The 22,863-nt window shown below is 39.4% G+C and overlaps 1 long non-coding RNA gene across 1 annotated transcript in view; it reads left to right on the top strand.

The window, feature by feature from the left end:
• The window catches only part of LOC142143010 (uncharacterized), a 76,127-nt gene extending 53,768 nt beyond the window's left edge, over nt 1–22,359 (top strand). The window contains exon 5 of the long non-coding RNA XR_012689463.1: nt 22,228–22,359. This is a non-coding gene — a long non-coding RNA (uncharacterized LOC142143010). The remainder of the gene's footprint in view (nt 1–22,227) is intronic.
• The last annotated feature ends 504 nt before the right edge of the window (nt 22,360–22,863 follow it).

Raw genomic sequence — 22,863 nt, 5'->3', positions numbered from 1 at the left:
CATAATTGACAGTAATAGCATTTTGCATATAGTGGTATTATTCTGTGTTTTCTGGTTCTGATCCCTACCTTTGTCTGACTATGATTCTGGATTGATCCCTGGATACATCTATGATTCTGGTTCTGATCCCTGGCTATGTCTAACTACTATTCTGGTTCTGATCCCTGGCTACGTCTGACTATGATTCTGGATCTGATTCCTGGCTACGTCTGACTATGATTCTGGATCTGATTCCTGGCTACGTCTGACTATGATTCTGGTTCTGATTCCTGGCTACGTCTGACTATGATTCTGGTTCTGATCCCTGGCTATGTCTGACTATGATTCTGGTTCTGATCCCTGGCTATGTCTGACTATGATTCTGGTTCTGATTCCTGGCTACGTCTGACTATGATTCTGGTTCTGATTCCTGGCTACGTCTGACTATGATTCTGGTTCTGATTCCTGGCTACGTCTGACTATGATTCTGGTTCTGATTCCTGGCTACGTCTGACTATGGTTCTGGTTCTGATCCCTGGCTATGTCTGACTATGATTCTGGTTCTGATTCCTGGCTACGTCTGACTATGATTCTGGTTCTGATCCCTGGCTACGTCTGACTATGATTCTGGTTCTGATCCCTGGCTATGTCTGGCTATGATTCTGGTTCTGATCCCTGGCTATGTCTGACTATGATTCTTGTTCTGATTCCTGGCTACGTCTGACTATGATTCTGGTTCTGATTCCTGGCTACCTCTGACTATAATTCTGGTTCTGATCCCTGGCTACGTCTGAATATAATTCTGGTTCTGATCCCTGGCTATGTCTGACTATGATTCTGGTTCTGATTCCTGGCTCTATCCGATGTTCTTGTTCCTGTTACCTACCTGGCTACCAAATACTCATTTGGGCTTTCATTCCCAACACTCCACAAAAACTGCACTGAGTAAGGTGGTCAATGGTTTGACCAGTGATAAATCTGAAAACAACTTATAGGGCAGCACGGTGACTAAGTGGTTAGCATTTCTGCCTTACAGCACCGGGGTCATGAGTTCAATCCCCGACCACGGCCTTATCTGTGTAGAGTTTGTATGTTCTCCCCTTGTTTGCGTGGGTTTCTTCTGGGTGCTCCGGTTTCCTCCCACACTCCAAAAACATACTGGTAGGTTAATTGGCTGCTAACAAATTGACCCTAGTCTGTGTGTGAGTCTGTGTTAGGAAATTTAGACTGTAAACCCCAATGGGGCAGGGACTGATGTGAGTGAGTTCTCTGTACAGCGCTGCAGAAATAGTGTCGCTGTATAAATAAATGGTGATGATGATGATGCTTCTAATTTCCATTGACCTCTCTGCTGCATTTGACACTGCTAACCACTCAGTTACCATACAAATGCTGCATCCTCTAAATCCTCAGGACACTGTTCTATCCTGGTCCTTATAGCACCTATCAATCCATTCTTTCGATGTTCATTTCTCTGGATCCATCACTACTATCTCTTTCAGTTTTCTCACCACAAGGCCCAGTCCTAGATTCTCTTTTCTTCTCTTTTTATCTTACTTATAGAAAACTAAGCACCTATTGGTGTCAGTATCACCTCTGTGTGGTTGGCAACCAAATGTATTTCTCCTCTGTGGTTATTTCACCACCTGTGTTGGCTAGCATTACTTCATGTCTTTGTTCCTTTCAACCTAGGATGTCTTCTTGTTATTTAAACCTTAAACAATTAATCTTTCCATCAGTCAACAGAAGCTACTTACCTGATATCTCTATTTCTGCCAAAGTGATAATAAGCTTTAAGGCTGAAGACTGCTGATTAGGTGTCATCCTTAGCTCCAAACTCTCATCCAAACTGTCTCCAAATCATATTACATGTCTCTAAGAAACATCTCCACAATATGCACGTATCTCACACAAGACACTGCAAAATCTTGAACTCATGCACTCATCATCTCCTGCTTTGACTATTGCAATTCCCTTCATATTGGTCTTCCCCATAACAGACTTTCATTCCTACAATCTATGTTTAATGCAGCAGCTGGAATGATTTTCCTCACTAAGCAGTCTTCTACTAATGCTCCACTACATTGGTTACCTTTACTTTTTCCAAATCCAATATAAAACACTTCTACTAGCATACAACACCACTAACAAGACAGCACCTACATACATATCTTCATTTGTCAGAACTCAATCACTCCTCTCTGCCCAACATCTGTGCCTTTCATCCTGCCTCATTCCTGGTTATAGGACTTTTACACTATGTGTTATCCTCTCCCTCATAGAACAAAGCTCTTTCCTACCTTACAAACCTTCACGTGTTCCTTGAAAAAAACACATCTTTAGGAAAGCTTATCAAATTGCTGAACAGTCCTCTTAACCACCCTAGGCTGTAATACTTGATTACCACCCTTCTACAAAATGCATGCAAAATGTATGTTTATTCTTCTTTTACATTCAGACAAACCAATATTGCTGTGTAACTGGATCATAGAGACCACTTAAGCCCCTTTTTCCATTGCAATGTGATTTGACTAATCTGTGGCATTTATCCTCATGTATCAAACTCCTAATTTCCTATATATTGTAGACATGCAAGCATGGCCCTCTTACCAATTTGTCTGCCTGTTACAATCCAGTCTTGTTTTATAATTGTTGTTTCCAATTGTAAAGATTGCACTATATAAATAAATGTTAATAAAAGACAAATGTTTACTTGCTGGTTTCCAATTTTACAACTGAGATGTGAATTGGGCTCAATTTGGTTGATTTAACTTATGTTCAGATTATTCAACTCAGTTATCTGCTTGGACACTATCTTCAAGCTGCTGAATAAATCATTGCTGTCACTGCTTCTACGAATGATCAGTGCTAGATTGTGATGCGAATCAAATATAGAGCAGTTCAACCTTTTTTCATCAGCTTACAAAATATGCATATACAACAAGATTAATTATAAGTAAGACAAATTGCAGAGAGCAATTAGAAGGTTAAAAGGTTAACATTAGAGGCTTAAATAAATTGATAGTAGGAATGAAATTGACATGTGATGGCAACAGAGTCACTTACAAATCAGCCATTAGCCTTCTAATTAGATCAAACAGCAGGTTAATTCAAATAAGATTTTGTCAATTGGATCAAATAAACCAACCATTGTACAATGTGCGGCTCTACCAAAACATCTAAAATCAGATTGGTGAGGTCATCAGCCAAACCTTAAATAGTGGGGTAGATTGTCCAAGCAAAATTTTCCTTACAATTTCTATTTTCTGTTCTGTGGCCCTCCACATGCGTGGTCATATCATCATCATCAACATTTATTTATATAGCGCCAGCAGATTCTGTAGCGCTTAACAATTGGAAACAAGTAGTAATAAAACAATACTGGGTAATACATACATACGTAGAGGTAAGTCCTGCTCGCAATCTATGGGCATATTGTAACGGTCCAATCTAAATTGATTATAACATGGGTGGTCAGTGTAAGGGATGTAAAAAACTGAACACATTTCCCAGTAGGGAATCTTTTATTTACTCTAGCGATGGAGACACTTGACCAACAATGAAGTCAGTTTACCAATCAGAATAGATAGATGGAGATAAACAACACTTCAGCAACCAATGATTCATCATTTTTGGAAAATATCCGCTACATTAGTACGCAAATTATTATTCCTGGTTCTCACAGAGAAAGTGTTTTAAAAATATATTTTGGAGGTAACAAAATTTGTGTGTTTGCTTATTACTTATTTTTTAAATTTATTTTATTTTTTAACTTTCATTTTAAAACTACAATTTTCTTCAGTTCCGCATACCAAATAATGCTTTATAAGCCAATTGAAATTGAACCACTGAACAAAGGAAATTATAATGATCCAAAATCATGCCGGTTTGTTTAATTCATCACAACTGTGCATCAGCCTGAGGATGTGAGTACTTAATAAGGAAACTGTGAGTGCTCTTAAATAAGGTGTTCAGAGATTTCCCTGTCCAAGGCAGCGGAATTGACCATTTATGAACAGGAAGAACATTTTACTCCTCAGGGGCTGCAGAGAAAAGAGGAAATGTGAATGGTACCTTATCATAAATTTACCATGAATAAAATACATTGTTTGAATGTTGAAAGTGTGATCATAAAAAGTGACCAGCATTGCCAATCCTCTTGCAGAGATTGCATAGGTAATATGAGAAGTAAGTTCCTAGTTATAAAATGTAGCAAGGGTGCCCTTAACACAGGTGGACCAAGGGGAAAAAAGAAAATTATACTCACTAACTTAATGGTACAGTGATACCATTGTAGTGTATCTAGGCGGTTATGGCCTCTTTATCATCAGAGTCCTTGATGATGAGACAGGATCCAGATAGTCCTGAATTTCAGAGTTAAGAGTGTAAAAGTGCTTTAGCAAAGTGTTCAAGCAGTCTGCGTTGACTAATTGTAGGGCCTGCATTATAAAGTTTATGTGTTACTCCTGAGGAAGCAGGTTGATGTACACATAGAATATCTAATTTTTCATCATAATGTACATTTTATCCTATCGTTAGTGGTTTTGTGCTTTCACTTGTGTATTCATAAAAGTGTCAAACATTACTCGGCACGTACTTTGTATGCACTTTGTTAATACCACTTTTACACCCCATATGGATCCTGATATGAGTCAAGGGCTTGCGTAATAGTTCAGATGCGCTACTAAGGAATCACTGCACTTTCACCCTCGGGAGAATAATTTTCCCTTTGTACTTCCTTACCAGCATGTGATTACATGGGATTGTGGTCATTGTGGGCAATTGGCACAATATTACAGAGGGTGTGGTCCTAAAATGACCCCCATGCCAACTTATACTTGAATGTGATTGGATAATCATCTGACATGTTTGTATATGCAGTTGAAAGACAACCATAGATAGCCCCTAGTGGTCTATTTGTGCAATCATATTTGGACTTTATACGCAGCCCCTAATAATGTTGGAGGAGATCCAGGTCAGATTCAGCTTGATCACTGAGTGTCCTGAACCTGTCCAATTTTGCCACCTATATAACCAAGGTTGTACCATGTGTGGCTGGCTGTACTCTTAACCTCAAGGTTGACTACACAAAGTAAGATTTGGTTGGTGAGTTTTGACAACATTGACTATCTGTTGTACTGTGTATAGACTGATAATACCTAATCAAAATGCAATCTAGCTGAATTTGATTGAGTATGGTAAGAAACTAGTCCCCATCAGTATGTTTAAGGAGATATTGTTTGTCCTGGGAATGCAGTAACATAGGGCCTGATTCATTAAGGATCTTAACTTGAGAAACTTCTTATTTCAGTCTCCTGGACAAAACCATGTTTTTTCATGTAGCACACAAATTTCAACTTTAAATTTCAGTGTACAAATTAGATATCAAGTATTTGTGTGCTACATGAAAAAACAGGCAGTATTTAACTTATGTGCAAAACAGAATACTAATTTGCACCCCTTGCATTGTAACATGGTTTTGTTCAGGAGACAGAAATAAGAAGTTTCTCAAGTTAAGATCCTTAATGAATCAGGCCCATAATTCCTAACTTTAAGCAGTGGATCTATGTATTTTATATATTTTGGCTCCAACCTCTTTTCTATTAAATGTGATTCTCTGATCTTGTCAAGAAATACTCCCCTACTCGCCCACTACATCCTGTCAATGACCCTCACCTCTACGCTTCACTTCACACTCCCACCTTCAAGACTTTGCCCGCACTGCTCCTCACATTTGGAACTCCCGCCAAACCAGACTCCCCCAACTCGAATCTCAAATCTTTCAAGTGCTCGCTCAAAACTCATCTTTTTACACTTACCTACCCTGCCCAATCCAAGACAATTCCCTCCTCTCGCTCCACCTACCTCTGCCCCTCACTTCCTTCCACCCCTATCCCTAATCCTCTTGAATGTTAGCACTCACAAGCTTTGCCCTCTCTGGTTCCTATATGCTCATTAAGGTAATGGACGGAGTGTATTGGGTGGATGACCTTTCTCTCCGGGGTCGGTGGTTGACCACTTCTCCTTTCTGCTACACAAGAGGAGTAAAGGCAGTGAGATGACTAGAGTGGTCCTATTCATAGGTGAACAGCACCTTTAAATCTATATGAAATGCTGTAAGATACAAAATATAATACATAGACAGTCATGTGTTACACTATGCTGGGTTTATCTAATCGCATGCTTCTTTTTAAAATAGTGACCCACACATTTAGCTACAGACAGGAGTTTGAGATTGTAGTTGGGTTAATTGTTAGGTTGTCGCTCTCAGCTTGAAAATGACATGAAGCAGTGACTGGCTTCAAAACAGTCCGCCTGCACCAGCCCAGAGGATGGTAATTTTCAAGTTTGGCCATAACGCCAAAATGCCTCTCACTACGAATCCTTGTGATGTTACATTTCTATGTGTCTTCAAATGGCTACTTATCACCTGGCTTTACAGCTTGTGTTAAAGGATGACTCTTTCTCTATGGCCTCTGGGACAATGAGTCAGGTTGTAAATAACAACTAATTGACCCAGCACAACAATTTGTAGATTCTTTTCTCTTAAAAAAGGCAAATTAACTGGGAGATTATGTATCTTTAGCCTTTTATGTTGCACAAACCCTGTATTCAAATGACCACTAATCCCAAAAATTAAACATTTCAGATATTAACCATGAAGTTAAAATAAATTGTTCAGATATAACCTGATATTCCATTGCAGCTCTATTAAAAGTAATGTACTACTCTCCCACTCCATTACAGACAGATGAACCACCGTCACCTTTAGGTCAGTGTCCTAAATACATAGGATACAGGTCACATGACAGTTGAGTTGCTGTGACGTTACTTGCTCTGCCCCATGTATGAATCAACCCATCCACACAATGCATTTCCTCATAGGAAGTCTGCAAGTCTGTCAGTCACTCCCGCTCACTTGTGTTAACTTTTAATATATTGATGTGCTGCTCTAAATAAGTCTTATGCTTCATAAATTACACTAATTTGTTATTATATCCCTGCTGCAACCATATATTTTTAGGAACACAGGGAATCAATTTGGTCAATTGACAGGGGCCTGATTAAGGGTTCCGGCCACCTTGGTTAATACACGCGTAGCACCTTTCTCCAGTCCCCTCCCCCCGATGTTTGTTTATGTTTTGTATTTACAATGCACAAAATATCATATGGCACATTCACAACAACCAATAATTGCACATAGGGAGCTATATGTTGAAGTTTAGCATAATATATAAGGCATATATCTGGAACTCATGCTCAAATTTAGACAGAATGTGCCTGTTCTTCCAGCTTTGTCTACTTATTGTTCTCTCTTGCTTGTACTTGCATCTTTGTTGTTGTGTAGCTGGCTTCTAGAAAGTCGGGGCCCTGTTATCACATTATGCAAAAAATGTATTATAATGCAAAAGATTGCTGTTAGCTGCCTGTCAGAGCTGGACCATGGTTCTTAGTCCGGCCTTGCGATATGTGGTAATCCTCACCTCACAAAACCAGACTAAAAACAGGGGTCCGCACAGGGGAGGGCTGGCAAATTTTAGCGTGGGGGGCAATGAAACAAAATGCCAGTCCCACTACGGGAATGGCCCAGGGGGGCAGATACCCCCCTGACCCCCATCCCTGCCCCTGGGCCCGTACTGACAGTCAGCTAACAGCAATCAGACTTGCTGCCAGGCTGCCTGTCAAGTAATTGTGACCACCAGGGCCGCCCTTTTTAGACCAACGTTGGCCCAGATGAGTTGAGGCAGCCTCTGCCACAGGGGCATAAACAATTAAAAAAAATCTGCAAAATCCAGCGCCCTGGCCTGAATCAGCTTATTGATTGATCAGGCCCTATCAATTAATATTTTCATATTAGAAAATCCAATAATTAGTAATGCATGTTGGATATTGTACAGTCCAGTACAATTTCAATACATTAAACTGCTTTTTAAGATACTCAGCATTCCAATTCAAACAGGTTTGTATCAGTGCCATATATGGAAATCATTTCTTATCTCTTATTTATATGTTTTTGGAGTATTTTAATATACAGCTTTAGAGAACATTACTTGGCTCTACAGATAAAGATCTACTTAAAAAATGTTCTGCCACCCAAATTCTTTTCTAAAAGGTAACTGTTTGCAAGGTTAAAAGTTTCAGTGTCATTAACACTACTCTAGTTAGTGCAGAAATGTACCTCTGCAAGGAATGCGTGTTTTGTTAATAGGAAATCTCATTAAATCAGTTTAGCATTCTGATACATAATATCTCTTTGTGACAAGTAGTTGAATCTGACAAGGTTATAGTAAATGAATATCTGTAAAACACATGATCCAACTGGATTTTTTTTTTTTACCTTGTCAGAATGGAAATTCAGGGCTGAATTGAACTGCAGAAATATACACCAATGCACGGCACATAGTAGAAAAAAAGTACATAATATGCATGTTATTATGAATAAGTACTTATTGCAGATTAATATTCAGATGTGTTGGTATATATACAGAACAGTATTCTTTAAATTGAAGACTTAAATAGTTAACAGATAGTTAATAGTTACAGAGAAATTTAGGGGAAATTGGATTTTGTGGCCATTCCGCAATGTATATGGCAATTCCTCATTTTGTGGAATTTAGAGCTCAGTTGATGGTCAAGTCAGGTACAATATACCTGTGTGTAAAAATTGTTAGTTTGCAACAATGGTGTGTTGGAACCAGGATTAGAAAGATAAATATTGGGGGCTTGTGTGATTTGGGGGCTGGGTCAACCATCATTCATGGGTCATTTATTAATATTTTTTAATTACTCTATTTTTTTACATTTGATTTTTCTTGACATTTTGGTTAGACCCTGGGCCTGATTCATGTTTGGATATAAGTCCTTTTGCATGCCGTATCTTGCATGAAATAGCTGTGCGATTGCTCAGAAATGGACCTTACCGCAATGAACGCAATTCATGTCTGAACACAAATTACACTTACAACTGTCTGCGACTGGGGAGGCAAGGAGTGGACGAATATAGGCAATGTACTGTAAAGATGTGCCAAGGGCGTGTCAAGGCAGATACTTTATTTAACCGTATCGTTTGCATCAGCTACAGGGCAGGTGTAAGTGTCAACTGATAGTGATGACTGCCACAGCATCGTCTTTGTATTAAAAACACACAATTTTCTGCTATCAAAATTGACCCTAGTCTATCTCTGTGTGTGTGTGTGTGTGTGTGTGTGTGTGTGTGTATGTTAGGGACTGATGTGAATGAGTTCTTTGTACAGCGCTGCGGAATCAGAGGCACTATATAAATAAATGGTGATGAGGATGATGATGATATGTGTGCCACTAGCTAGCACAGAACATTTGTATGCAAGAAAGAGAGAATATAAAAATGCATTTTATATGCAGCATGCATTAGGAACATCCAGATTTATGTATTTAATGTAAAGAACGGAAGAAAAATTTTTTTTAACACATTTTTATAAATGATTATAGTGTTATGAGTTACTAATTTAATTTATAGAACAATTGTTTTTGCATTTCTGATGGGATTTTATATTGCACATATGCATGTGCGTATCCTGCACTGTGTTATGTCTGTTAACATAAGGCAAGTAACATTTATGCAGAGTGTACTTACACCCAGATTCAAATTGAAATGTATCTTGAGATCCGCTTGGTTTTGAATATATTCGGAACTATGCTTAAGTCCTGCGCTCGTTTTTAAAAGTAAGTTGCGTGTAGGTTGCGTCCGAACCTGAATCAGGCCCCCAATGACTAAAGGAGGCTCTAATGGATACCCGCTATTGGATCTACTAACAGCATCTATGTAAGCTGCTATTACAGCCAAGTAACACTGGGTATAATAGTTTTTGTGGCAGAGATGTTCCGATCTAGACCTCCCCAACTCTGCTAATGGGACCCTCCTGGTGACGTTATCATGACATTACCTGATACCTGGCATCCACGTCACATTCAGCACACTGAGTTCATTACAGATGCAGTGTGCTATTGATATAAGAGCCAGGGACTGAATTTACCGTGGATATTCAGGAGCAGGTTAAACAAATAGTAGCAGGGAGATGAAAGAAAAATATTATTATTATGATTTTATGTTTAAAATTGGTACAATTCAATACAGTAGTATTTATTTATAGAATACAAATAATTAAAAACAAAATGTGAAGTACTACATAGTACTCTATGGGTTATATGGATTAAACTATTTATTTCTAAATTAAAAGTACTATGGAGCACAAATATATATAAAACCTTTGCCTTTGTTAAACATAGCATAGTAATCACATTCTCAAAGCCTCCTTAGAGCATATTGTATGAAGTACCAAGGATCATTGCTTGTAAACGTTGCAGCCAATGTTGAAATTGATGCAAAACTAACATTTGTCAAAAAGTGTACATCTTTAAAGGGTATATAAAAAGTACATTGAGAGCCTGATTTCAGTTCTCATGTGTTTAAATCCTAAACCTTAATACACATGCCTACTGTATATGATAGGGATACATGGCAAAATATGCTTTGTATGTATTGCAAAACAAATATTGACAGAATCAGATCACTGACTAAATTGTTAGGACAGTTTTTCACATTCTATTTCCTGCACAAATCAAGTCTTTTAACACAATCAATAGTTTTAGCGATAAGCCTGGGTTACATATTCTCACATTCACAAGCAAATATATTGTATATACAACATAATATCCCCAAATAACAGTTTTCCTTGACTAATAAAATATGCAAGCTAAAAATTGATGGCGTTAGTGGGGCTAACACTCATAGGCAGCATGGTGGCTCAGCGCTTAGCACTTCTGCCTCACAGCACTAAGGTCATGAGTTCAGTACCCAACCATGGCCTTATCTGTGAGGAGTTTGTATGTTCTCCCTGTGTTTGCGTGGGTTTCCTCCGGGTCCTCTGGTTTCCTCCCACAGTCCAAAAACATACTGGTAGGTTAATTGGCTGCTATTAAATTGCCCTTAGTCTCTCTTTCTGTGTGTGTGTATGTTAGGGGATTTAGATTGTAAGCTCCAATGGGGCAGGGACTGATGTGAATTAGTTCTCTGTACAGCGCTGCGGAATTAGTGGTGGTATATAAATAAATGATGATGATGATGATGAAATGCATGCAGTCTGCAAATTGTAATAATGCTTTTCTGAATTCCCAGGAATTTGTGGCAAATCCTGCTCCAAGCATGAAATCAGCTTCATCGACAGCTCTCCATTGAATAAAAGTTTACTGTCGAACATCTGGCTGTCAGCCAGGTAGAAGTTACCAAATGCACTGGTGGGGATAACCCCTGAACCATACACTTCCAAAGCATCGGACCCGTGGTTGTACCACTATGGGGAGTGTTATTGAAAAACGGTTACATTTGGGTGGAGTACACTCAAAAGACACAAAGTTATGCCAATTGGCTCCTGACAAAATTAACCCTAGTGTATGTCTACGTGGTAGGGAATAAAGGTAATAACTAAGCAAGCTCCACTGTGTGTGTGTACATGTGTGTGTGTGTGGTACAGAAGTTAGACTGTAAAGCTGAGTACACACTACAGTAAATTTCTTAACAATTTTACCAACGACTAAAAAAAAAAGTCCCGATCAGCATGTCAATTCATGTGTACACACTAAACACATTTTGCAGAATTCACCTTCAGATCTGTGCTCTTCATCTGTCATAACCATCGACTGAAAAGATGGAGACTCTGCACACTCCATAGAGATCTATGGACACTGCCGGTCCTGAGTGCATACACACTGCAGAATTGGAACAATGTTGTTCCTTCGTTGAACGAGAGTTTTAGTTTGGTTTAAAAAACAAATGAATCTATACGATGTGCTTTGGAACAATAATCATTCATCGTTAGAGTGTACGCACTAATGTGATAGCGGGCTGAACGGGCCCAATAATCGGCTGAAAACAATGTAGTGTGTACCTAGCCTAAGCTCTAATCTATATGAATGATATATATGAATGATTAAACATTCTCTGTAAAGTGCTGCATAATACCTTAACACTATATGAACAAAGGTTAGTAAATAATAATGAAATGTGGAATATAAACACATTAGAAGTTACTTTGTTGTTACAAATAGGCTGCTTTTTGGTGAAATCAGTCCTCTTCAAAATACTTAAAATATTAACAATATACGTTACTAATTATAGAACTTCTTTGTTTAAGTAACAGAATCCTGTTGTTTTAACTGGTACACAAAACGTACTTTTTCAATTACATATGTATAACATATGGTTTAAGTGAGAAGCCACCACAAAGGACTGTATTAATGAAAATGAGGAGTTGTAGCTAATTGCACATTTTTGGCAGACTTTAACCTGCCCCAAGCTTTGCCAGATGAACATTTCATGTACTTTTTACAATTTAATCATATCCTAATGTTAAAAGCTAGGCTATTACAAAACATGGTCAACCCATAATATTGTACATCCTGGTGCTCTGTGGTACACCAAATGCCTAACCACAGTATGGGATGACCCAGTGAAGTCCTGGGATTTGCCTGTCACAGAAGGGCTGCAGGGCAGCAGTTGAACATGGCTAAGGTGAGATTTAGAGTTAATCTAGATAAGTGACGGGACTCCAATTATTATTATTATTACCATTTATTTATATAGCGGCACTAGTTCCGCATCGCTGTACAGAGAACTCATTCACATCAGTCCCTGCCCCATTGGGGCTTACAGTCTAAATTCCCTAACACACACGGACAGACACAGACAGACGGACAGACAGACACAGACTAGGGTCAATTTTGTTAGTAGCCAATTAACCTACCAGTATGTTTTTGGAGTGTGGGAGGAAACCAGAGCACCCGGAGAAAAACCCATGCAAACACAGGGAGAACATACAAACTCCTCACAGATAAGGCCATGGTCGAGAATTGAACTCATGACCCCAGTGCTGTAAGGTAGAAGTGCAAACCACTTAGCCACCATGCTGCTTCAATTGTCAGTGTATCATTGTTCTTGGACTTAAGTGTCATTGTGCCATTCTTCTGGGACACCAAAAATGAGGATCCCAAAAACAGATTCTGGGACTGCATTTGGGATCCCGACCCACAGGATGGGCAATTAAGCTCTAGAAGATGGTGTTAATCAATACTTCATAATGTGCCAAAGTCTTGCTATCTTGCTAGGGAAAGTAACAAATGTAGTCATTTAATAAGGATCTGTCACATACCTGCCAAATGTCATGTTCCCGCTATGAGTCTCTTGCCTGGGAATGGATCTCTCTCACAGTAACCGAGAAGTTTAACACTATTCTTTGTTGATCACTGTTTAGTTTTTTGGATTCCTCTCACCTGTTGCACTCTATTTCCCCTCACACTTTGCTTTTAAATAGTAAAGAAAGGAGGAATGTAAGCTACCATGAACCATATCCAGCACAAGTAGTATGATCTGGGTCGCAGGGATAGAATGGAGCCAGATACTATGACACCATGATTAATATATGGGCATATGAAATTGTATAGACATATTGGCACACAAGGGTATATGGAGGTATTTTGGGGCATGTGAGGATATATGGATATATGTATACTGACTCTATGGTGGTAAGTGAGACAGCTGCCTCTATCTCATCATTGTACTTTCAATTGTACCCAAGGCTTTGTCTTTCATCACAAGTAGGAAGAAATGAAACTCAGTTAGAGCCACTCTCCTCTCTCATGACTCTGCAATAACTCAGCTACTCCATCACCTGTGCCTTATTGCTCTCCATTCAACACTTCCACCCACTCCCCCACATGGCTCCTCCCATCATTACTTCATGCTATCCAGACATCCAGGAATAAACTACATCTACTGCAGCCTCACTCTGCACTACTTCTCTGATTGCACAGGACACTGCGACTAGGTAATTCTTTTAGTTCCTTCACTTTTTACTATTTTACTCATAAATCCCAAATTGCCTAAATCCTAAATCCATAAATTGCCAAATTATTTTTCTTCCTCTCCTTTCATGGCATTATCTTTAGGAGTATAACATCCCTCATCCATCCTGTAACACACACCTTGCCACTTTATTACTTCACTCAACTCTACTTAACACTCATGAACTCTTTTCCTATTTAATTTCAATAACTTTAACAGCCTCACCCTGTCGCCAAAAACTAAAAGGACACATATCTTACAATCATCTTTCCTACCTTTCTTCCTCCCTGCTTCTATTAGCTGGTGATATATCACCTAATCTAGATCCCCCACACTTCTCCCACACGCATATATCTACAGAAATCCCACAAACTTCAAATGTATCACCTGCCTCCCCTCTCTTCCAAAGTCATTTAAATGTGCCCTTTGGAATGCACGCTCTGTTTGTAAAAAACTTACCTCCATACACAATCTCTTCCTCTCAGACAACCTCAACCTTCTAGCATTAACAGAAACATGGCTCACGCAATCAGACACTGCCTCATCTTCTGCAATTTCACATGGTGGTCTCCATTTCACCCACACCCCAGACCTGAAGGCAGACAAGGAGGTGCGGTTGGGCTACTTCTCTCATCACAGTGCACATTCACAGTTCTACCAAATGTCCCATCACTCACATTCACATCCTTTGAAATACATACTGTTAAGATTTTTAACTCATTCTCTTTGCGTGTTGCTGTTATCTATTGCCCCCTGGACCACACCAGCAATTTCTTGAACACTTCTCTGCATGGTTCCCTCACTTCTTAACCTCTGACATCCCCACCATCATCATGGGTGATTTCAACATCCCTATTGCTAATTTACGTCCCAATACTGCTTCCAAACTACTCTCTCTAAACTCCTCACTTGACCTCTCCCAGTGGATTGAATCCGCTACTCATCAGGATGGCCACTGTCTTGATCTTGTTTTCTCTAGACTATGCTCAGTTTCTCATTTCCTTAACACTCCTTTCCCCCTCTCGGATCATCACCTTATTAGCTACCCAGTTCTTTACCCTCCCTAGTGTCAAACTCTTCCAAGCCTCCTCACACCCGCAGGGATATTAATTTTATTGATTTTCAACAGTTTTCCACCTCTCTTCAACACCTTCTTTCCCCAATTTCTACATTTTCCTCCCCTGATAGGGTAATACCTCATTTCCACCAAACTCTAGCAACTGTCCTTGATCAAGTGACTCCAGCGACTCTACATATTCTGCGTAGACTTCGTTGCCAACCGTGGCACACTAAAGTAATATGAACTCTACAAAATAATTCTCGTAAAGCTGAACGTCACTGGCGTAAATCTTGTACCTCTAATGATTTCATCACGTATACTGCTATCTACCATTCCTATAGAAATGCTCTAGACACTGAAAAACAAACACACTTCCAATCTCTCATCTATGCTCAGGCTTCTAACCCCAAATGCTTTTTTAACAAATTTAAATCTCTTCTCATTCCTCCCACCCTAAACCCTCCGACTACCATCAGTGCCCAGGATCTTGCTTCCTATTTCAAGGACAAAATAGATAAGATCAGCCTCGACAAGCTATCACCTCAATTCCTTTGTAGCACCCTCTGACACTCTCTCTATATTTGATACCACAAATGAAGAGGAATTTTCTACTCTACCTTCTGTCCTCTTGATCCCATACCCTCACAAATTGGTAGATCTTTGTCTCCTATGCTTATTCCTGCTTATTCCACCTCTAATTAAAATCTGTAATCTCTCTCTCTCTACTGGTATTTTTCCATCACTATTCAAGCATGCAGTGATTACTCCTATTTTGAAAAAAATATATTCTGACCCAAACTCTCTCTCAAATTTCCGCCCTATCTCTCAGCTCCCATGCCCATACAAGCTTCTCGAGAGAATTGCCTACAGTCGCCTCACACACTTTCTTACAGCAAACAACCTGCTGAATTCTCTTCAGTCAGGCTTTCGTTCCCAACACTCCACAGAGACTGTGCTGTTGTCAATGATTTGACCATAGCAAAAACTGAAGGCCATTACTGTCTTCTAATTCTCCTAGATCTCTCTGCTGCATTTGACACTGTTGACCACTCTCTCCTCATACAAACGCTACAATCCCTAGGTCTTGAAGGCACTGTCCTATCTCGGTTTTCATCCTACCTATCTAATTGATCTTTCAGTGTTAATTTCTCTGGATCCACCTCTGCTCTGCTTCCTTTATCAGTTGGAGTGTCACAAGGCTCAGTCCTAGGTCCTCTGCTATTCTCTATCTACACCACTTCTTTTGGAAAACTAATAAGCTCCTATGGATTTCAGTATCATCTCTATGTGGATGATACACAAATCTATCTATCCTCTTCTGATCTTTCACCATCTGTGTTGTCTCGCGTTACTGACTGTCTTTCTGCCATTTCATCTTGGATGTCTTCTTGCCAACTCAAACTCAATCTGTCAAAAACTGAATTAATAATATTCCCACCCAAAAACAGAAGCTTCCTGCCTGACATTTCTATTTCTGTTGATAACATGACCATAAATCCCACCCCTTATAATCATTTCTTCTCCTCCTTTTTGGGAATTTTTTTGTACAAGATTAATTTTAATGATGGGGTGCACCCTTTTCAAGGGGTACATATGATTATTATTTGAATGATATCAATATTCCCATTTGATGAGAAACATGGTGGATTACCTGGTGCGGTGTTTTTTTTCCTGTTTATCATAAATCCCACCCGCAAGCTCGCTGCCTATGTGTAATCCTTGACTCACAACAATCCTTTTTTCCCCACATCGACTCTATATCTAAATCATGCTACATACATCTAAAGAACATTTCCAGAATACGCACATATCTCACACAAGACACTGCAAAAACCTTAATTCATACACTCATCATCTCCAGCACAACTATTGCAATTCCCTCCTTACTGGTCTTCCCAAAATCAGACTTGAACCCCTACAATCTATTTTGCACGCAGCAACTAGATTGATTTTCCTTGCAACCCGTTCTTCCTCTGCTGAGCAACTCTGTCAGTCTCTACATTGGTTGCCTGTTTTTCAACGAATCCAATATTAAATTCTTCTACATACAAGGCCATCAACAAAATTGCACCGACATACATGTCTCAAAATATCTCCCAACTCAACACCTCTGTTCTGCACAAGATCTGCATCTCTCTTCCACTCTCATCACATACTCCCATTTCCAGTTACAGGACTTTTTTCGGGCTGCACCCATTTTGTGGAATTCCCTCCCTCGCACAATAAGACTTTCCTCTAGTCTTCAAACCTTCAAGCGTTCACTGAAAACCCACCTCTTCAGACAAGCTTATGATATTCCTCAACCAGCATCCTAATCTCCCAAGGTTACCCTATTACCACCCTCTACACAGCTAACACAAGGCATCAACCCTCTGACAAACATTACTATGTGACTGATCACACAGTCCACTCAATACTTTTTACCTTTGCATTCTAGCTGGTCCAATGTGCAATATGATGTAGCACGTGCCCTTGTGTTTCAAACTCCCATTGTCTCATAGATTGTACCTCTCTGTCTGTATGTATTACCCAGTATTGTTTTATTAATGTTTGTTCCCAATTGTAAAGCGATACGGAATTTGCTGGCGCTATATAAAGAAATGTTGATGATGATGATGGTGTACATTTTATTTATGCATATTAGATAATTATATTTTTATTTGGTTGCACCCATTAGAAGTTAAATCATTACAGATCATAGGTCATAATTAGATTTGCTTAAGCAGGTTATATATGACTATGCCTATTTCTCGTACATTTAATGTTATTTATTGATGTTCATTTATCAATGTTTTTTTCCTTTTTATTAAGAATGCAGTTGTCCACAATGGAGATTTCTCCTCTGTTGTATCTACTAGTAGTGATTTAAGTGACCTAAGATGATCACATCACTATAGTCACATTCAGGTTACCTTTTTACCCTCACATCATGTTCATTTAACACTTTTGATAAATCAGTTTGTTGCTATAAAGCTTGCCAAAACTATTGCGTGGTGCCTGACCGACATGTTGACTTCTAGTACCCTGTGCATTCCAGGTCTGTATATCTGTCTTTCAGTTACTTTGCTAGTGACCCTGCCTTTTTTTTGTTTTCACCGACTTTGAACCAGCCTGTCCCGACCTTTGACCTGTCTCTGACCTTGTATTCATCTTTCTGACTATAAATATTTCCCTGTCACGGTCACTGTCAGCTGCTGCCCAGTGGAAGAAAAAAAATGAAACCTGTGACTATCCTACAGCAAAGGTCATTGCTGTATTACAGGGTTCTCCGGTGAAAAGCGAAGTGTCCATTACATTACACACCCTAGGTTAGCCAGTACCAATAACTAGCAGGATGGCTAGCTCACCTTTGGGACAATCCATTACAGGTTTTCTTATATGAGGACTCTACCCAAATGTCACAGTTTCCTAATAACCCTCCCCATAGTAGTAGAACCACCAGTACAATTCTTTGGATTTTCATGGCTCACGTGTCTTTGGAGTGCGGGAGGAAACCAGAGCACCCGGAGCAAACCAATGCAAACACAGGGAGGACGTAAAACTCCACATAGATATGACCGTGGTTGCAATCCAACCCATGACCACAGTGCTGTAAGACAGCAATGCTAACCACTGTTTACTAAATTACATAGATGTATTAAGAGCTATCCCCTCTGTGTCTCCCACCTCTCTCATGTCACACACACATGAGACACATAGGCAAACACCACACACACATACACATAGGACACACAGGCAGACACATAGAAAAGAAACTGAGAATATAATCAATTATGCAGAAATATGGCTCTAATACTAAGGTACCTGCCTGTGTCCTGAGATACCCGCTAAGAGTGTTGTGGAGTAAAGAGGAAATAAATAGTAAAACTCCTGGTTTGTTCATTCTGCTGAGGGAAAATTCCTAAATAAAGTTTTGACGGAACAGGTGAATGAACTATTATCTTACACAAGTGGTTTTCAACCTTTTTTCAGTAATGGCCCCACTCAAGTCATAGAGCTTATTCTGTGGTACCCCATGTCAATTTTCCATTAGAACCGCATCCCAAGAGTACTAATGATGATAATAACAAAAACATACATGTGTATAAAACACACATACGAAATATAAAATATACAATAGAATAAACAAAACAAACATTACCTTTTAAGTGAGATCAGGGCCAGCACCAGGTCTCGCAGCGGCATGTGTGAGAATTTCTGGTGCCTAAAAATTATACTTTTATTAGGCTAATACCCTCATAGAGCCCACGTCCGTCCACCTCAGGCTACTATACTGTAGGCAAAAATGAACTTGTCCTTAATTTAAAATCTGTCTCATTCACCACCCACCACCACAGAGCATCTGAAAAATGAGTAAACTTTTTGGAACCTTTTTCAATAAACCCTCTTGGTCATGTCTTTGTGCCATTTTGAAACTCAGTTCCATTTGACTTTTTAACACGCCATGACTTTCTTTTGACACTCATTCATCACCATCATCGCCATTTATTTATATAGCGCCACTAATTCCGCAGCGCTGTACAGAGAACTCACATCAGTCCCTGCCCCATTATGGCTTACAATCTAAATTCCCTAACATACACATAAACACACACACACAGACAGACAGACTAGGGTCAATTTTGTTATCAGCCAATTAACCTACCAGTATGTTTTTAGAGTGTTGGAGGAAACCGGAGCACCTGGAAGAAACCCACGCAAACACAGGGAGAACATACAAACTCCTTACAGATAAGGCCATGGTCGGGAATTGAACTCATGACACCAGTGCTGTAAGCAGGGCCTGTGCTAGGGTCCATGGCGCCCTAGGCATTTTTACAAAATCGGCGCCCCCCCCCGCAAAAATCGGTGCCGCCCCCCCCAGCTAAAATCGGCGCCCTCCTCCCTCCTCCCCCCTCACTCCGTCTTTCCTTACCTTGTCTCACCACCGCCGGCTCTCTGCTCCGTCTCCTTCCCTCCACTCACTGACACTAGTGAGTGGAGGGGAGGAGACGGAGCAGAGAGGCGGCGGTGGGGAGCGATAGCCTCTTCCCCTCTCCCCGTGCATCTGAATGCTGTGCGGCGGCCGTGACAGGTATGGTCAGCGGTCGCCGCACAGTTTTAAAGTAATTTACCATTCTGTGGCGCCCTCCAGAGCCCGGCGCCCTAGGCAAGTGCCTAACCTTGCCTAATGGGAGCGCCGGGCCTGGCTGTAAGGCAGAAGTGCTAACCACTAAGCCACTGTGCTGCCCCAGTTTTCTTTACAATCAGAACTATATAGTGGAACAGAGGCGTGAAATAGCAGTACTTAGGTTAAAGGCGGTATTGATGTTTGTGGGTATGTGGGGAGGGGGACTTGTCGCATCTGAGGATGTCAAAGTCCTTGTCTCTTCTATTTGGGTATCCTCCAGCATCTGCCTAAGGATGACTTATTCTCTTCAGCTTTTACCATGGGAATACTTTAATCTTTACTTAAAACCTTACCAAATTTTTCTTTCATGTTCTCTCTTTACTTCAGAGAACATCTATGCTTTTATATTTTAAATTTAATGTTCAAAATAAATTTTTGGGGGGTTTTGTTATTGCGAGCGGCAGATCACAAATGGCAAAACATGTGCACAGTACAATATTTTTTATTAAGTAAAAATAGTGTTTTGTTTTTTCACATTAAAAACACAAATTTTAACGAGAATGCAGAATGAGAGCCGTATATTTTGACTCACAGTTTGAATTGAGGTCTATTGACAATTGTACATGCATGTTTGTGCCCTACGAGTTTCAAAGCCTAAGTTGTCTTGTGGGTAAGCGTTGCCTGCACTGATTCTGCTAACATACTGCATGCTTTGCCGACTGCTTGCAACGCCATGTGCAACTGCACAGATCATACTGTATTTTAACACTGTTCCCTAAGCTTGTTCCCTTTGTATCTCAGGGTTCCATATCTTTACAAAGCTACAAATTTCCCTTCACATGCCTTCCTGTCATAGGCTATGTTTAACACTGAACATTCTCGGAATTCTCCAAAGGCCAAATAAATTATGTTTTGAAGGCCATGGTTTTTGCCACTTTAGGTCACCTTCTGTTCTCCTGTCCAGACAATGATGCTCTTTCTTTTGTTTAGAGCCAGAGAAGCAGTAAATGTAGTTGGGTTTGTAGGAAAGTGTTTTATAGCTGTGTCTTTGTGAATCAGACCCATTCATGACTTACAATTTTATTTGAATTGAACTTTTCCTACTCTTTCAAATGAAACAAATGTCTAGGTTTACTGGACAGGGGTAGATCAACATTTTAATGGAGAATCTAACATTGTTCTGGTCCTTACTACAGACATTAATGGGATGAATTAGTAGGAAACTGGTAAAATTACGCAATAGATATGAGTCAGCATTTTAAGTGACTATTAACTGCAAAGCTAAATGCTACCTGTACTTCTCAGCTTCCTTAATGTTACATTCACTGAAGCCCAAATAGTCATTATGTGACCTAATTAGTAGATGCTGAGAAGGTGCACTGCAATCATGGACTCTGTAACTTAGCTGATGATAAGAGGAAAACAGCCCAAATGAGACTGTTACGTATTATAAAATGTGCTTTACAGTCTGTGTCTGTCCAACACCTGTAATCTTCATTAACTTTTATCCTCCTATTGATGGATTCATCTTCTCATACTCCACTGTCAATAACACTTCTTTTTTCAAGCCTTGAGAATTTCACAAGGTGCAAGCTCAAATCTCTCTCTCTCTCTGTCTCTCTCTCTCTCTCTCTCTCTCTCTCTCTCTCTCTCTCTCTTTATATATATATATATATATATATATATATATATATATATATATATATATATAAACATATATATATATATATATATATATATATATATATTAATCACCAACTAGACACAATAGGTGTTCTACTTATTATGCGGTTGAAATAACATCAAACATGAACAAGTAAAATATCATTATACACCCCACATGTACAGGTGGCTGCCACACTCCAAAAACAAATTAGTTGGTTAGTCCAGATAATAAATGACGAGGTCAAAACAAAGAGATGGGCGCCTCTTATTATATAGCATCCAGGACAATCACTCGTATAAGCGTACCAGAAGAATGAAGAACATCAACAAATTGTGGTGATGTACCGATCAGATCAACCTCTTGAATGTATGGATCCTCTCATGGGAACAGGAAGACAGAAAAAAAATCACACATAGTGTAATCACTTAGTAATATGTGGGTCCCTCCACCACACTGCACACTCCGTATGTGAATATGCGTACCAGAAAATAAATAAAAGCAGGCTTATCTGTATCACTTTTGTTATTCTTCTTCAGGGTGCTCCTCTGAGGAGGGGAGAAAGACAAAAAGAAGAGAAGACAGCCTGATAGCTGAATCCTGCATGGCTACGGAAAGGTCCTATCAATCTACCATAGGGCTGCAGCTGGTAAACAAATCTGTGCTGAGCAGAGGACAAATGCATTTATATATATATATATATATATATATATATATACATACATATATTTATACATACATATAGGTCTTTGCAGGATTTTTATTTCCAACGTACCACTTTACTCATTGAGCAGCAATTTAGGTGTAGTTATTTTTACTTAAGCTGGACGCCAGTTCCATAACATTGACTACCTGCTAGTAACTTATATATATATATATACTCAGTGCCACGGAACGCAACTGTTTTTAGTTTTATAACTGTAAATTGATGTTTTAATCAACTATTTGGAGTCGGGTTTGCTTACTTTTTCGTTCTTCTGTTAAATGACCCCTCTTGTTATTTAAAAGATATATATGTGAGTGTGTGTGTGTGTGTGTTTTCTAAAGAAATAAAGTACAAACTATATGATGTTTAAATTCACGAGTTCTTAATTCACTAGCAGTTCTAGCTATTTTATTTCACTACTGTACAACGTCAAAGGCTCTTTTGTGTTTCATATTAAATAATTTATGCA

This window comes from Mixophyes fleayi, chromosome 3, assembly GCF_038048845.1.
Source record: "Mixophyes fleayi isolate aMixFle1 chromosome 3, aMixFle1.hap1, whole genome shotgun sequence".
NCBI classification, from domain to species: Eukaryota; Metazoa; Chordata; class Amphibia; order Anura; family Limnodynastidae; genus Mixophyes; species Mixophyes fleayi.
Note: the sequence above shows the minus strand (reverse complement) of the source record. Positions and strands in the feature narration are given on the sequence as shown.